The following is an 18,758-nucleotide window of genomic DNA, read 5'->3' as shown; positions in this document are numbered from 1 at the left end:
AAATTACATAGATTTCAGGTGTACAATTCTGTATTACATCATCTATAAATCCCATTGTGTGTTCATCACCCAGAGTCAGTTCTCCTTCCATCACCATATGTTCGATCCCCCTTACCCTCATCTCCCACCCCCCACCCCACCGCCCCCCTTACCCTCTGGCAACCACTAAACTATTGTCTGTGTCTATGAGTTTCTGTTTCTCATTTGTTTGTCTTGTTCTTTTGTTGTTTTTGGTTTATATACCACATATCAGTGAAATCACATGGTTCTCTGCTTTTTCTGTCTGACTTGTTTCGCTCAGCATTACTCTCTCAAGATCCATCTATGTGACAACTCATTCTAAGTCCTGCGACTGGTGGAAAAATATCAGGAGGCCACTTTTAGAATTGTGCCTACCGTAACTTTTAATAACCATCAGTTAATTTTTTATGAAAACCCTATTTTGTGATGCTGATCGTGTGTATTTCTGTGAGCATACTGCCCACTTTTTATTGAGTTACATCGCGTCATCATGTAGTTTTGCTTCAACAAAGGGCCTGTGCCCTCCCGAATGTATTATAGTCAGGGTTCTCCAGAGGAACAGAACGACTAGGGTATCTAGAGAGAGTGAAAGACAGAAAGAGATTGTTGTATAAGGGACTGGCTCACATGATTATGCACGTTGAAAAGTCCGAAGCTCTGCCATCAGCAAGCTGGAGAACGAGGAATGCCGGTGGTGTACTTCCAGTTCAAAAGCTGCTGGGATCGAGTCTGAAGACGATCCAATTTTTCAGTTCAAGTCCAAAGGCAAGAAAAGGCCAATGTCCCGCCTCATGCAGTCAGGCAGGAGAGGTTCCCTCCTGGTTAAGGGAAGGTCAGCTTTTGTGTTCTATTCAGGTCTTCAGGGCATTGAATATGGGACACCCATATTCGAGAGGGAATCTGTTTTACTTAGTCCACCGATTCCAATGTTGATCTCATCAACAACATCCTCACAGACGAAAAATAGGAATAATATTTGACCGAATATCTGGGCACCCTGGGGCCCAGTCAAGTCAATACATAAAATTACAAATTATACCAAGCATATTGACACAGTCCATAAATTAACATTTATTTTAAAATTCCTATTGTATCTTTGCTAAATGCTCTATTTCCCTGTTTTCTTACCTATAATATGGAGCTCTGAATCATTTCACTTTTGTACTTGCATGTAACTAATGACCTTTAAGGTTATATGTGTGAAAAGGTAAAACAGATCAGCAAGCAGTTTACATTCTTTGCTGCAAAGGGGAATTTTGCACCATGTGGTGTGCAGATTTAATAGCACCTAATACTTATGAAATACTTACCACATTTAGCAAGTCCTTCTGTAGTCTGTTTAAATGCTTTACCTCATTTGGTTAGCAGAACGCCTTGAGATACGTGCCGTGATTACCTCCATTTTCATATGAAGAAACAAGTACAGAAATTAAGTAATTTGTCCAAGACAACAGCCTTAAATGAGAAGCCCAGGACTGGAATCTATGGCTTTAGAATCAGTGTTCCTAACTAAGCAGTGTGACCATATAATTTATCATCGAAACCAGTTCATATCATTTATCATCCAGACCAGGATGAAAGAGAGTGGGGGAAGACTGGACATCTTTCATAGAAACGCTGTTAATGAATGCCAGGAAGTTCATATCACCCAATACGTCCATCTTACAGTAGGTAATGCTTTGACAATGGGACCAGACATACTGCCACTTGGAAGAGACTTCTCTTCGCCACACAGGACTTGGATGGGCATGAGAAGTATTTTCTTTCGTTACTGACCAACCAACTTGTTCTGACTGATACCTTCTTCATGTCGCCATTTTAATACCTTTATTCAAATCTTGGTGTTTCTCTGAACTGGGACCTTCCTATTCTCTTTGTTGGTTTCAGTTTTGTAATAATACATGCATGCGTAAAATACATGTAGAGAGATTAACAACGAACACTTATAAAGTGAAAACCTATTCACCACCACCCAAAACAATGCAATCAAATATTAAAACCTTAGAGCCCATGATGCCCCCTTCTCTAACCATAACTGTACCTCCTCAGTAGAGATAGCGACCATCCTGATCGCTGTTTAGAATGTCTTCCTTGCTGCACATTATGGCTTTACCAGCTACCATGTTTCCCCGAAAGTAAGACCTAGCCAGACAGTCAGCTCTAATGTGTCTTTTGGAGCAAAAATTATTATAAGACCCGGTCTTACTTTACTATAAGACCGGGTATAGTATAATATAGTATAATATAGTATAATATAGTATAATATAGTATAATATAGTATAATATAGTATAATATAGTATAATATAGTATAATATAGTATAATATAGTATAATATAGTATAATGTAATATAATTCCGGGTCTTATATTAATTTTTGCTCCAAAAGACTCATTAGAGCTGATTGTCCAGCTAGGTCTTATTTTCGGGGAAACAGGGTATGTAAACAACACTAAACTATCTAGTTCAGTTTTCTGTTTCACTTCGTGGCATTACATCTTTGCTTTGAGTTTTCAGTGTACTCTTAGAAAACCACCTTATTCAACTGGTTTCTAGAGGCTCCCTGAAATGTTTAAAGGCACTCCCTCCTCCCAGATTAAAGGACCAACTCTCTTCCTGAGTAAGTACTTGGGTACCTACTGAGTGCTTAGATACCGGGGTATGCATGAGAGCTAAATGGTGTTCTCCACCTTCAGTGATAAGAGAGCCTAGTTGGGAAGATGATGCTTAATGATCGTGTACACTGGTAGAACTGAAGACAGCTCAGGTTAGCAAGGCATGGGTTTTGCAGTGCCATACTCCACGTGCCAACTTACTGCCTTTGTGATTTGAGGCAAGTCTCTCTATGTCTCTGAGCTTGTGTATGTACTTCAAAAATAGAGGTAAATTAAAAACCTACTCCCCAGCGTTGTTGTATTTGGAACTTTGTAGCCTCTCAATAAGTGATAGATACCGCTGCTGTGATACACTGACTGTGCTAGTCAGAAGGGTGAACGATAATTCACTTCTCCCTGAACAACGTAGACGGCATGATGCACAAGTCTAGTGACTTTAGTACATTCTAGATGTTAATGTGAGGATTGGTTTGGCCTCAGGAACACACTTAAGCGGCTAAATGGAGCGGTAAGAGGCTAGATACTATGATCAGAAATGTTGGGATTAATAGTTATCATCAGGATGGAAGCTACCTTTTACTGAGCACTGTATGCCCCCACAAGCACATGTAGTCTGACCCCTGGCGGGCACCTCAGTGACACGGTTAAATATGAGTACTGGGGACCACAAATGTCCAGGTTAATGATGTACTTTACAGACTTTAAAAGTAAACAACAACTGGGCCGGCCCTGTAGCTCAGGCGGTTTTAGCTCCATGCTCCTAACTCCGAAGGCTGCTGGTTCGATTCCCACATGGGCCAGTGGGCTCTCAACCACAAGGTTGCCAGTTCAATTCCTCGAGTCCTGCAGGGGATGGTGGGCTCCGCCCCCTGCAACTAGGGTTGAACATGGCACCTTGAGCTGAGCTGCCTCCAGAATGGCTCAGTTGGTTGGAGCGCGGGCTCTCAACCACAAGGTTGGCAGTTCGATTCTTTGACTCCCGCAAGGGATGGTGGGCTGTGTCCCCTGCAAGTAAAGATTGAACATGGCACCTTGAGCTGAGCTGACACTGAGCTCCCAGATGGCTCAGTTGGTTGGAGTGTGTCCTCTCAACCACAAGGTTGCTGGTTCGACTCCCGAAAGGGATGGTGGGCTGTGCCCCCTGCAACTAGAAAATGGCAACTGGACCTGGAGCTGAGCTGCGCCCTCCACAACTAAGACTGAAAGGACAAAAACTTGAAGCTGAACGGCACCCTCCACAGCTGAGATTGAAAGGACAACAACTTGACTTGGAAAAAAAAAGACCTGGAAGTACACACTGTTCCCCAATAAAGTCCTGTTCAAAAAAAAAAAAAGTTGTTAATTAAAAAAAAAATCGAAATATCAGAGAGCCTTAATTTCTGAGATAATCTCATGTAATCCTTACCATGGCTCTAGGAGTTAGGTAGGTTCAATGATTATCCCTACTTACAGCTCAAAAACCTTGAATTCAGAGATTAATTTTTCTGTGATGACACAGCCTATAAATGAAGGAGCCAGGAATGTATCCCTGTCAGTACCCAGGACCCACATTACTTTTTGTTGGGGAGATACTTTTACTTTAGCAATAATTTCAAATTTACATAAAAGTTACAAGAATAGCACAAGGAATACCTGTTTATCCTTCACCGAAATACCTCTATTGTTAACATTTTACATATTTGTTCTCTCTCTTCCTCTGTCTCTCTCTCCGTCTCCTTCCTTCCTCCTTCCCTTTCTTTTTCCTCTTAATACATATACCACACGCAGATGCAAATACATATAAATCTTTTCTAAGCCATTTGAGAGTAAGCTGCAGACATGTCCTTTTCCCCCTAAATAATGTAGTGTACCTTCCTTAGAACAAGGACATCCGCTTGCATGAGCATAGTACAATTATCAAAATCAGGAAATTAACATGAATACAGTACTATTGTGTATCTCATTTACAGACCTCATTCAAGTGTGACCAATTAACAATGTCATTCATGAGAAATTTTATAATTTTCTGTCCTATCTATTCCAATATCATGCATTATATTTAGTTACTATTTCACTCTAGTCTTCTCTAGTCTGGAACAATCCTCCAGCTGATTATCTTGCATGATCATAACAGCTTTGAAAAGCATGGGTCATTCACTAGACTGTCTCTCAGTTTGGGTTTGCCTGATTTTTTATCTTCATGTTAGATTCAGGTTATAGCTGTTCTTTTTCTTTTTTTTTTTTTTTTTTTTTTTTTTGCGAGGAATACCACAAAAGTGATATATATCCTTCTCAGTGCATTATATCCGTTGGCATAAGACATTTATTTATTCTGGAATTGGTTATGTTTACTTCACCACTTGGTTGAGGTTGTATTCACCAGGCTACTCCAATGTAAAGTTAATATTTTCCTGTAGTTCACTTAAATGCTTTGTGGGGAGATAGACTATGGGTATATGCTGCTCTATCATCCATTGATGAATTTTGCATTAAATCATTAATATATGATTGTTGAAAATTTATGTGTTTCTAGCACCATCAGTTTCCCCTGTTTGCTAGTTGCAGTTAGTCTATAGTAAAGACCTTTTCTCTCACACTCATGTATTAATTAGCAATGTCTTCATTTATATCAGTATAGGCTCATGGATACACACACACACACACACACACACACACACACACTCACACACACATGTTAACCCATTACCATCATGATTTATTTTGATGTTAAAACTTGCCCAGATTTGGTCAGTCGAATCCCTTTGAATATTGATTCTGTATCCTTTTGATATGTCCCCATTTTCTCTGAACATGTTTTTGGTACAGGAAGATGTTTCTGGCCCCTTTTGTACTTTCCCTGTTCTAACTTTGGAATCAACCATTTTCTCAAGGATGCCTTGTTTCTCTTAGTGTAGAATGGTATTTAGAATTGAGTCTGTGCTTTTAACCACCATTCTCTACTGGTATTATGACTTTGCAATCTCCTGTATTTGCCTTAACTTCAGTTACACAATACGTGGAGTTGGCATAAAAGTAGTGTTTTTGTCATAGGTATCTTGTAAGATTTAAATGCAGTAATGAAGTCATTTAGGAAAGTGCTTGGCAGAGAAGTATTTTTTTTAAACGGGACAATTTCTGAATGAGTATAGCAATGGATTATAACCCAATGAATAAAATGAGAATCTATAAATCCAATTGAAATCAAGTGGTAGCGATTTTATCATAATTATTGTTACTATCAAATACCTCTGATTTTCAATAAGACCCACCTCTGGGAAACCTCAGGATTACAACATTAGCCTTGTCAAGTCAAGGCCAGCTCAACAGCGTCCCAGAACTTGCAAAATGGAAACATGAAGAATGATTCCAGAAGCAGGCCTCAGGCCTTGGCGACTGACAGGGCTTTAATATTAGAAACAAGCAACATGAAGTGAAGAGCATCAGCTACTCCTACAACCCCTGCTGCTAGTCCCCTGTTCTTCCCTGATAATGGCTCTGACGCCACTGTGCTGCAAACAGTTATTTGTCTGCTTCATTCATCAGACTGTGATCTGATAGATATAACTTGTTTAGGAATAAGGCTCAACACCTAAAACTGTCTGTTGGATAGGAGACATTCAATAAATGTATGCCGAATGAATGAATGAATGAAAGTGTTAAGCAATTCCAAGTATCTCATTAAGATAAGTAATGAGAGGAAGGAACCAAGGCTCTAAAAAGTAGAGCAGCATCCCCAAAGTCATACAACTACTAAGAGATGGGGTGGGATTACATCCTGGTTTGACTCTAGAAGCCTGAGTCTTGGTTGTATTGGCCTCTTTGGATGATAGGCCTTCCCGGAAAGATTAACTTGTCCAGTTTCCATGTTACCCAGAGTTCAAGTTGGCGTTGAAGCCCCATATGCATATCTTGACTGCATATCCAAGATTGGTTCAAGGATCAGGTAATTAATCTAACAGATATTTGCGGGTTACTTGCTATAGGCTGTGAGTGCAATAGTTAGATCTACTCTCATCAGTATTTAACTCTAATGTGAAAGGACAGACAATGCACCAGGGGATGCATAAAATTTAAGATTGCGGAGAAATGAATGCTTGATTAACAAGTATTGAATCATCCAGCATGTATGTGCACAGAAGAGAGAGTGGATATGGAGGTGAGAGAGAGCTTGTTGGGTTCAGGGAACTTGGTATAGTTCATAATGGCTGGAAGTAGAATGGGATATAGGCTGGGGATTAAGGGGAGGGAATTAGGAAGTAGAATCCACAAGAAAATGAATCACTTAACTTCCCTGAGACTAAATGTTCTTGCCAATAAAAGAGGGATTCAAACATCTGAGAAAATGCATGGAAAATGTTGTCTAAAAATGTCAATGTTATTGAGTTTAGTTATTGAATCATAATGGCAGTGATAACAGTTGGTATTTTTGAGTGTTGCTGTTCTTTAGGCACTGTGATAGTTGCTTTGCATGCTTATTTAATCCTCTATAATGAAGAGTAGTGGGAATATTTATAGAGCAGGTCCTTGAATAACATTGTTTTATTCAATGTTATTTTGTTATAACGATAATGAAATGCCATAGGAACTTAACTCTTGTTTATATCGATTAGCCTATGGTAAATTGGTTTCTTTTTAAAAAACAGATTTTTATTAAAATATAGCTAACGTAGAATATTATATTAGTTTCAGGTATACACCTAGTTATTCAATATTTATATACCTAAAGAAGTGATCACCATGATAAGTCCAGCAACCGTTTGACACCATACCACTCTATCACATTGTTATTGACTATATTCCCTGTGTTGTACATTACATCCCCATGAGTTATTTGTTTTATACCTGCAACTTTGAACCTCTTTTCCACTTTATCTTCCTCCCCTTTTAAAATTTTTCAATTACAGTTGATATTCAATATTATGTTAATTTCAGGTGTATAGCATAGTCCTTAGACATTTATGTAATTTAAGAAGTGATCCCCCTGACTAGTTTAGTACCCACCTGGCACTATACATAGTTATTACCATATTATTGATTATATTCCCTGTGCTTTACTTTACATCCCCATGACTATTTTATAACTATCAATACAAATTTCCTAATCCCTTCATCTTTTTCAGCCTGCTGCCAACCCCCCCTCATTTATCATCCCCATATATCTAGTACACGTCTGACACTATACAGTTATTACAATATTATTGACTATATTCCTTATGCTATACCCTACATCTAATGATTACTGTGTAACAGCCAATTTGTCCTTCTTAATCCCTTCCCCCTTTTCACCCACTCCCCTTCCATCTGGTAACCATCAAAATCTTCTCTGTATCTATGAATTTGTTTCTGTTTCACTTGTTCATTTATTTTGTTCTTTAGATTCCATTTATAAGTGAAAGCATATGACATTTGTCTTTCTCTGTCTGTGTTATTACATTCAGCACAATATCCTCTAGGTCCATCCATGTTGTTGCAGATGGCAAGATTTCATTCTCTTTAATGCCTGAGTAATATTCCATTGTATATGTGTACTACCTCTTCTTTATTCATACATCTATTCTTGTACACCCAGGTTGCCTTCATATCTTGGCTGTTGTAAATAATGCTACAGTGAACATATGGATGCACACATCCCCTTAAAATAGCATTTTGGGTTTCCTTGGATAAATACCCAGAAGTGGGATTAGTAGGTCCTTCTTTGTCTCTTGTTTTAGTCTTTGTTTTAAAGTCTAAAAATTGTTGCTAACACCAATGTCAATGAGGTTTTTTTCCCTTTGTTTCTTCCAGGAGTTTTATGGTTTCATGTCTTACATTTAAATCTTTAACCCATTTTGAGTTAATTTTTGTGAGTGGTATATGATATGGGTCTAGTTTCATTCTTTTGCATGTGACTGTACAGTTTCCACATAAGCATTTATTGAAGAGACTATTCTTTCCCCATTGTTTGTTCTTGATACCTTTATCAAGAGTAGTTGACCATATATGTGTTTGTTTATTTCTGGGATCTCTATTCTGTTCTATTTATCTATATGTCTGTGTTTTATGCCAGTACTGTTTTGATTACTATAGCTTTGTGATACTGTTTAAAATAAGGAAGTGTGATGCCTCCAGCTTTGCTGTTTCTCAATATTGATTTGGCTATTCAGGGTGTTTTGTGGTTTCTATGACTTTTAGGACTGTCTTTTCTATTTCTGTGAAAAATGCCATTGGAATTTTGATGCGATTGCATTGAATCTATAGATCACTTCCAAAAAACTGTTAGAACTAATAGACAAATTCAGTAAAGTTGCAGGATAAAAAATCAACATATAAAATTAGTTGTATTTCTATACACTAACAACAAAATAACTGAAAGAGAAATGAAGACAATTCCATTTGCAATAGCATCAAAAACAATAAAATACCTAGGAATAATGTTAACCAAGGCGGAAAAAGACCCATACACTGAAAACTATAACATATTGATGAAAGAAATTGAAGAAGTCCCAAATAAGTATAAAGATATCTCATGTCCTTGGATTGGAAGAATTAGTATTATGAAAATGTCCAGGGGTTGGAAGATTAGCTCCATTCTTGGCTCTGCCAATACAACTGAGTGGAGAACTGGCACACTGCCACCTGCTTCTGTGGGCTGAAGGTGTGATGGAATAGAAGATTAGTTCCTTACTCAGCCTGAAACCACAAGGGAGGTGGTGAGTTGGTGGGGTAAATTTCTCTTTTGGTATTTGTCTGTAGTAGGGTGGGAATTGCCAAAAAGTTTATATTTTTAGGCCATCCTTTTCCTGGCCCTTTGACTAAGGGAAACAGGCCTTCCTCGGAGCTTTGTGGCTGTTTGCAGTTCTGCATTGGAAACTTCTATAGCACTCTGTCCTGGATATATGTAAGGCAATAAGGAAACTCAGGGAATTCATTTCTGTGTTGTTCTTCAGCTTCTAAAGTCCCTATGCTGTCTACTTTTCTCCCACTTTTCTGAGTCTTTCAGTGTCTGCTTGTTGCGTTATGTCCAGGGTTTTTAGTTGTATCGTGTTTCCCTGAAAATAAGAGCTAACCGGAAAACAAGCCCTACCATGATTTTTCAGGATGACATCCCCTGAACATAAGCCCTAATGCATCTTTTGGAGCAAACATTAATATAAGACCTGGTCTTATTTTGGGGGAAACATGATAAGAGGGAGGACCTAGGAATAAAAGGGCTACTCTGTCTTGGCCAGATTCAATTTATACAACTTTTAGAAACAGGGAAATCTACTGTGTGGTTTTGGAACTCAAAATACTGGCTACCATTGAGGGAATAGGGACTGCAAATGGGCATCATGAGGTGGTTTGGGGTAGTGGCAAAATACTCTTTCTTGATTTGAACAATAATTATACATGTGTTCAATTTGTGAGAATTTATTGAACTGTATGAGTATTCTTATGACTTGTAGACTTTTTCACATGGACGCTATGTTTCAATGAAATGTTTTAATGAAGATGTGGGTATATTATTTGAAATGAAATTATATGTACCGCCTAATGTCAAACAAAAATAGTTTACAAAGTATATGGTATTTCTACACATTTTTGTAAAGATATTTGTGATTGTGTGTGTGTGTGTGTGTGTGTTTGTGTGTGTGTGATATACAGAGAAAAGTATGGAAGACTACACTACAAAACATTGACAGTGGTCATCTCTGACTAGTGGCACTTTTCTGTTCTTTCTAATATATTTTGTTATGTTCTGAATTCCTTACCATGGGCAGGAGATACTTATTTTTTATTTATCTTATTTCTAATTAAGATAAATATGATCAAATTTATAAGAGCTAACTGTTTTTACCACAGTGGCTGGAACATTGTGTGTATTCAATAAAGGTTTTTTGGATGAATGAATTCATGCATTACTTATACATTAAAAGCATGTATCATATATTTGATTTCAGAAATAAAAAAGACAGTGTCCTCATTCTGAAAAAGGTTGCCGTCTAGAAATATTCAACTTCTTTAGTTGTTTTTAATGCAAATTTAGCCTATTATAGCTGAATAAAAATCTAATGTGATATAAAAAAAATTTCCCCAGGAATTTAAAAAATTTTGGCAAAATGCACATAACACAAAATTTACTTTTTTTTTTTTTTACAATCAATGAGTCCACATTGATACACCAGTGTCACCCAAAGTCCATAATTTATATTAGCATTCAGTCTTGGTGTTGTATGTTCTATGAGTTTTGACAAATGTGTAATGACATTTATCCATCATTGTAGTATAATATAAAATAATTTCACGGCCCTAAAAATGCTCTGTGCTTTGCCTAATTACCCCTCCCTCCCCCTCAACCCATGGCAACTACTGATACTTTCACTGTCTTCATAGTTTTGCCTTTTTAGAATGTCATGTGGTTGAAATCATGCAGTATGTAGCCTTTTCAGTTTGGCTTATTTCATGAAGTAATATGCACTTAAGGTTCCTCCATGTCTTTCCATGGCTTGATAGTTCATTTCATCTTAGTATTGAATAATATTCCATTGTCTGGATGTACCACATTTTATTTATTCAATTACCTACTGAAGGATAACTTGACTGATTCCAAGTTTTGGAAATTGCAATTTAAGCTGCTATAAACATCCATGTGCATATTGTTGAGTGGATGTAAGTTTTGAATTCATTTGGGTAAATACCGAGGAGCATGACTGCCGGTTAATATGGTAATAGTATGTTTAATTTTGTAAGAAACTGCCAAACTATCTGCCAAACTGGCTGAACCATTTTGCATTCCTACCAATAATGAATGACAGTTCTTTGCTCCACAGCTTCACCAGCATTTGGCATTGTCAGTGTTTTGAATTTGGCCATTCTAATAGGTGTGGCCATTCTAACAGATATTGATGTTGAACATCTTTTCACATGCTTGTTTGCTATCTGTATATCTTCTTCGGGGAGGTGTTTGTTTATATCGTTTGCTTTTTTTAAATTGGACTTTTTTATTACTCTTTATTTAAAAACATAAGCAGATGCAACTTGTTTGTTTATATTTTCTGGTAGTCATTCAGTCTCAAAATAAACATTGGAAGCATCAGATCAGCAACAGTTTATGAAACCATAGCATTTACACGATTCTCAAATGGGCATAATATAAAACCTGTCACAAAAATTAGTAAATGATGTAAAGTAGAACACATTTTAATACTGATACAATGACAATAGCAACTTTACAAATGTTTATATGATTTCTATACCGTTTTTTATATATATTTTAAGATTTTCATTGAAAGTATAGCTAACATACAATACTATATGAGTTTCAGGGGTACACCATAGTTGTTCAACATTTATATCCCTAAAGCAGTGATCACCATGATGAGTCCAGCAACCATCTGATACCATACTATGCTATCACAATATTATTGACTATATTCCCCATGCTCTATGTTACAACCCCATGACTTACTTGTTTTATATCTGGAAATTTAGACTACTTATTGCCCTTCACCTTCCCCCTTTTTAATTTTTTAACTACAGCTGACATTCAATATTATTTTATATTAATTTCAAGGGTACAGCATAGTGGTTAGACATTTGTATAATTGAAGAAGCAATCCCTCTAACTAGTCTAGTACCTACCTGGCACTACACATAGTTTTTACCATATCATTGACTATATGCCCTATGCTTTAGTTTACATCCCTGTGACTATTTTGTAACTACCAATTTCTACTTCTTAATCCCTTAACCTTTTTCACCCCATCCCCAAAGCCCTCCATCGATCACCCTAACAAATCTAGTACCCATCTGACACTATGCATAGTTATTAGAATATTATTGACTATATTCCTGATGCTATAGCCTACATCTCTGTGACTACTTTATAGTAACCAATTTGTACTTCTTAATCCCTTCCCTTTTTTTCACACACAATCCCAACCCCTCTCCCATTTGGCAACCATCAAAATGTTCTCTGTATCTATGAGTTTGTTTCTGATTTGTTCTTTTTTTTCTTTTTGTTCTTTAGATTCCACATATAAGCAAAATCACATTGCATCTGTCTTTCTCTTTCTGAGATACTTCACTCAGCATAATACTCTCCAGGTCCATCCATGCCACTGCAGATGGAAAGAACCTATTCCCTTCCATGGCCAAGCAATATTCCATTGTATATATGTACCAGCTCTTCTTTATCCATTCTTCCATCGATGGACACCCAGGCTGCCTCCACATCTTCGTGATTGTAAACAATGCTGCAATGAACATATGGATGCATTTATCCCCTCAAAGTACCATTTTGTGTTTCTTCAAATAAATACCCTGAAGTGGGATTACTGGGTCCTTCATTGTATCTTGTTATAGCCTTTGTTTTAAAGTCTGTTTTGTCCGGTATAAGTTTTGATACTTCAACTTTGTTTTTTCATTTCAATTTTCATGAAATATCTTTTCCCATCTCTTTACTTTCCATTTGTGTGTGTGTCTGTCAATCTGAAGTGATTCTCTTGTAGGCAGCATGTGTAAAGGTTTTGTTTTCTTATCCATTCAGCCCTCCTATGACTTTTGATTGAAGCATTTCATCCATTTATATTGAAAGTAATTGATAGATATGTAGCTATTGCCATTTTATTATTCATTATTTTGATTTCCTCCTCCCCCCCCATCTTGAGGAAGTCACTCTAACATTCCTTGTAATACTGGTTTGGTGGTGATGAACTTCTTTAGATTTTTCTTGTTGGGAAGCTCTTTATCTGTCCTTCAATTCTAAGTGATAGCCTTGCTGGGTAGAGTAGTCTTGGTTGTAGGTCCTTGCTTTTCATCACATTGAATATTTCGTGCAATCCCTTCAGACTGCAAAGTTTCTGTTGAGAAATCAGATGATTAGCTGACAGTCTTATATGAGCTCCCTTATAAGTTACTACTGTGTTTCCCCAAAAATAAGACCGGGTCTTATATTAATTTTTGCTCCAAAAAAGGCATTATGGCTTATGTGCAGGGGATGTCATCCTGAAAAATCGTGCTAGGGCTTATTTTCCGGTTAGGTCTTATTTTCGGGGAAACACGGTAGTGGCCTGTCTCTTGCTGCTTTTAGGATTCTCTCTTTGTCTTTAAGCTTTACCATTTTAATTTTAATGTGTCTTGGTGTGGACCTGTTTGGGTTCATCTTGTTTGGGACTGTCTGTACTTCCTGGGGTTGTATGTCTATTTTCTTCGCCAGGTTAGGAAAGTTTTCAGTCATTAATTCTTCAAATAGGCTCTCAATCCCTTGCTTTCTCTTTTGTCCTTCTGGTATCCCTATGATGCAAATGTTGTTACGCTTGATAGTGTCCAGAGGTCTCTTAAAGTATCCTCTTTTTTTTTTTTTTTTTGGTTTCTTTTTTTCTTTTTGCTGTTCCAATTGGGTGTTTTCTGCTACCTTGTCTTTCTAATCACTGATTTGATCCTCTGCTTCATCTAGTCTGCTGGTGATTCCTTCTAGTGCATTCTTCATTTCAGTTATTCTTCACTTCTGACGGTTCTTTTTTATGTTTTTTTTTTTAATGTCCCTTTTTATACTTGCTATCTCTCTGTTGAAGTTTTCACTAAGTTTCTTGAGCATTCTTTTAACTATTGTTTTGAACTCTCTCACCGGTAGGTTGCTTGCCTCCATTTTGTTTAGTTCTTTTTCTGGAGTTTTCTCCTGTTCTTTTATTTGCGACATATTGCTTTGTTTCCTCATTTTGGCTGCCTCTCTGATTTTATTTCTATGTGTTAGTTAGAGCTGCTGTGTCTCACAGTCTTGGCCAGGTGGCCTTATGTAGAACGTTTCCTGTGGGGCCCTGGCACAGTCACCCTGGTCACCTGCTCTGGATGCTCCAGGAGTGTCCGTTGTGTGGGTTGTGTATGCCCTCCTGTTACAGTTGAGCCTTGATTGCTATTGGCATGTCAGTGGGTGGGACTGACCCCTAGGCTGACTGGCTGTGGGGTTTGGCCACATCTGCAGCTTACAGACTGCTGTTCAGGGGGCTTACCCCACTGAGTGAGATTTGTCCCAGCTGGCTCTAGTGCCTGTTGAAACCGCCATTTGTGTGTTCTACTGTTTCTGAAGCCAATCTCCAAGTATGTTGTTTCTGGGGCCTCTTGAGAGGGGCTCTGATGCAGCCCCAGATCAGCCACTACCTGTGACTGGGCAGGACTACCTGGTAGGAGCCAGAAACCAATCTGCAGGATTTTGCTGCCTGTGCTAAACCTGGAGGTGTGTGGGAGAGGCCATTCTGCGAACCGAGGACATCTGCCATCAGTACCAGGCCTGGGGTAGCTCTGCAAAAAGCCAGGACATACTGAGGCCTGCTGCCACCTGCTGGATCCCTTAAAGTTCAGTTTCTGGTAGAGCCTCATGCGGTATGAAAGTTGTATGAGGCATGGTCTCAGAGAGTCACTACAGTGGGAAGTGTTGTTGTGGTCACTAGGGTAATGTAGACGCCGGTTGGGTGCCACTGCTGAGCCTGGAGCAACTCAGCAAAAGTCTCAGAGCACACCAAGGCCAGGTGTTGCTCACCTGGGGCCATGGACTCTGATAGTATTCCAAGAAAGAGTGCAATACAGGTGGAGCTGACTGCTCACAGCAAAAGTGCCTCCGGTGTTGGGAGACTTCAGTGGGGCCGGATCCCAATGAGTCAGCAGGGTGGAGCCCCAGAGCTCACTAGTCCAATCAGATTCAGATTTGGCTATAAGTGTAAGGGGAGGGCTCAACTTATTAAAAATGGTAGCTGCCTGCCGGTTGTACTGGCAGAGAAAACCTGACAGGGAAAATGAGACTGTCCTCCAGCCCTGGCCTCAAAGCCACACACCTCAGTCTACTCAGTCTACTCCCTATATGCCTCTGATGCACCACCCGAGTCACTGTCCCTCCACAGGAGCCCAACGTGAGTACCTGCAAGTGAGTGAGTCTGTGCTTGGGCCTTTTAAGAGGATGTCTGAGTTTTCTGCAGCTTTCTGTCCCACCTGGATGGTTGGAATCCCCCACTGTTTTTCACAGCCTGATGTTGTGTGTGCTCCTCTTCCTGGTACCAGTATTCTGGGCTGGGGTGCCTGGGATGGGGCTGGGATCCTTCTCTCCTCCGGGGTGAACCTCCTTGGCCAAGATATCCCTCCCAATATTCATCTGCCACATGGAGGTTTGGGACCAGCCTGTTTCGCATATCTGCTCCTCCCATCAGTCTTGATGTGGCGTCTTTGTTATATCCTTAGGTATAAAACTTGTGTTCAGCCAGACTTCAGATGGTTCTCCAGGTTGATTGCTCTATAATTTAGTTGTAATTTTAATGTGTTCAGAGAAGAAAGCAGGCACAGTGTTTATCTACTCTGCCATCTTGGGTCTTCCTATACCGTTTTTTGATGAACCTTTATTCCACAAGAATGATCAAATCATCAAATCATTTAAACTGATACAGTACACAGTGGTTTATTAATATTAGAAATATTATGAGTTCCCCCATAAAATATTCTGTTACAAATACTCAACTGCTTTAGTCTCAGTGATCATTCCCTTTATTCACACATAATTTAAATGTAGCTAGCAGGTTCGAAAAAAAAAAAAAAAAAAAAAAAAAGCTTACTAGAAGCACATATGTTTCTTAACTTCATTATGTGTTTAATTTTCATCCATAAATGTTCTATAAACATAGATTTGGGTCTCATAAAAATAAAACAGCATCCCCAGGTCTTCTTTCAAGTCTGGTGATTTTTACAACACTATTCGGCATCTAAATGCAATATTTATCTGTGGAAATATAGGCATTTCTGGGAAATTGCTAAAATCTCTCTTTAGCTTAGCTAACCAAGGGATATTGCAAGGATATCATCTATGTGGCTGCTTCCTCTCAGGCTAAAAAGTACAGTGAACATCTGAAGCCCCTGTTTCCTGTTCACGAAACACTGCTATCCTTATTCCTGGAACTGCAGTGGAGGTTACCAGCATCAAAGCTACTCCTGTGCGTTCAGTCACACTCACCCTAATGAGAGTTTACCTTCCTTCAGGATACTTAGCAACATTAATGATAGATCGTGGCTAAAGCTATAATAGTGTCTACTGCTAAGTAGACATATCTGACAAACTAGAGACTTCCCAATATACTTGGCAACTTTGTAGGGGAATGACTGATAGGGTTGCGAAATAAAATATAGGATGCTTAGTTAAATTTGAATTCCAGATAAACAATGAATAATTTTTATTATAAATATGTGCCATGCAATATTTGGCACATACATATATTAAAAAAATCATTCATCATTTAATGGGACATATTTTTACTTAAAAGTTATTTGTTGATTACCTGAAATTCAAATTTGACTGGGTGTCATTTATTTATATTTTCTAAATCTGGCAACCCAGGACTGGAAGGAAAGAAGAAAAATCTGGTTAGATGTGCATTATTACTATTATTGAATCAACAGGCGGTGGAGGAGAGGGAATTTGGTTCTACAGTGAACCTGCTATGGCCCTCAGAATCCTTGGCAGGGCACTGAGGAAAACATAAGGTTCATGTTGAAGTCTTCATGAAATTTATATTTAGCTGCATGTATATGGACAACAGACATCAAAATAGCAAATGTCTCAGATTTCAGTGAGCCATATATAACTACCTACCCAAGACACTAGAAATGATACATTCTAATTTTTAAGGGCACATTGGATCTTTTACTTCTAATCCTTTTGAAAAATATTTGGGTTTGGATAGAGAATGGTCTTACTTCTTAATTGTTTATAGTAAACAGAAATCAAATGTAGATGGTCTTTTTTTATTGATCAAGTTTGTAGCACTTAATGAATGCATGAGCTTTACAGGTTGAAATACTTTTCAATTACCGGAGAATACTCAAGATGAATGGGAACTAGGTTATTATCTTAGTGTCATAACTGCACCTACAGAGTAGAAACTAGAGTTATCTAGTTAAATTTGAACTACATTTTCACCCTAAATTAGGTAATTCCAGGATAAACATCACTTTGGGGATTGCATTTTCTGTTTCGTTCTCTTATTGATCATGCAAATTAGAAAATATCCAAATACCCAACTTACACCAGAGTATGTATGGGCTCCTTTAATTTAATTAATACTTTAATGATTTAAATTGAATTATATATTAGTATAATTATTTATACATACCCTACTATATTAAAAATAAAGGATTGGGGTGATTTTATATGCATATTTTATGGTCCGTCATATGGGGTCAGGCAGTGTTGGCCTTAGTTTTGTTCATCAAAGCTGCTTGTAGAAAGTGGCGGAGTTTGAGGTTGGGTTTCTAGAGTGAGCCAGCTGAAAATTTCTCAAGACCTGGGGCATTACTGGGGTCAGTCCCATTCCTGTTTCCATAAATTTTTATTTATTTATTTATTGCGGTGACAATTGTTAGCAAAATTACATATATTTCAGGTGTACAATTCTGTATTACATCATCTATAAATCCCATTGTGTGTTTACCACCCAGAGTCAGTTCTACTTCCATCACCGTATGTTTGATTCCCCTTACCCTCATCTCCCACCCCCTTCCCCCTTTCCCTCTGGTAACCACTAAACTATTGTCTGTGTCTATGAGTTTCTGTTTCTCATTTGTTTGTCTTGTTATTTTGTTATTTTTGGTTTATATACCACATATCAGTGAAATCACATGGTTCTCTGCTTTTTCTGTCTGACTTATTTTGCTCAGCATTACACTCTCAAGATCCATCCATGTTGTCAGAACTGTTCTATATCATCTTTTCTTACCGCCGAATAGTATTCCACTGTGTATATATACCACAACTTCTTTATCCATTCATCGATCGAAGGACATTTTGGTTGTTTCCATGTCTTGGCCATCATAAACAAAGCTGCAATGAACATTGGAGCACACGTGTCTTTATCTATAGATGTTTTCAGATTTTTTGGGTGGATACCGAGCAGGGGGATTGCTGGGTCATATGTACCACCTCTTCTTTATCCATTCATCCATTCAGGGACACCGAGGTTGCCTTCATATCTTGTAAATAATGCTGCAATGAATGTATGGATGCACACATGCCCTCAAACAAGTGTTTTGGGTATCTTTGGATAAATACCCAGAAGTGGGATTACTGGATCCTTCTTTGTCTTTTGTTATAGCTTTTGTTTTAAAGTCTATTTTGTCTGGTATTGCTATCCCAACTTTTTGTTTTTGTTTCCA

At 38.2% G+C, this 18,758-nt stretch overlaps 1 long non-coding RNA gene across 2 annotated transcripts in view; it reads left to right on the top strand.

Moving 5' to 3' along the window:
• Positions 1-18,758, top strand: part of LOC148754599 (uncharacterized) — a 62,559-nt gene that overhangs the window by 10,519 nt on the left and 33,282 nt on the right. Inside the window, exon 4 of one of the 2 annotated variants that reach the window (XR_016020032.1) lies at positions 12,601-12,904. The exons of the other annotated variant lie outside the window; for it this stretch is intronic. This is a non-coding gene — a long non-coding RNA (uncharacterized LOC148754599). Of the gene's footprint in view, positions 1-12,600; positions 12,905-18,758 lie in introns of those variants that run through there. 2 annotated transcript variants of the gene reach the window in all.

The sequence above is a fragment of the Rhinolophus sinicus genome, chromosome 18, assembly GCF_057876585.1.
Source record: "Rhinolophus sinicus isolate RSI-liver-muscle chromosome 18, RSI-T2T, whole genome shotgun sequence".
Taxonomy (NCBI): Eukaryota; Metazoa; Chordata; class Mammalia; order Chiroptera; family Rhinolophidae; genus Rhinolophus; species Rhinolophus sinicus.
The sequence above is the reverse complement of the archived record's forward strand: the minus strand, read 5'-3'. Positions and strand labels throughout refer to the sequence as shown.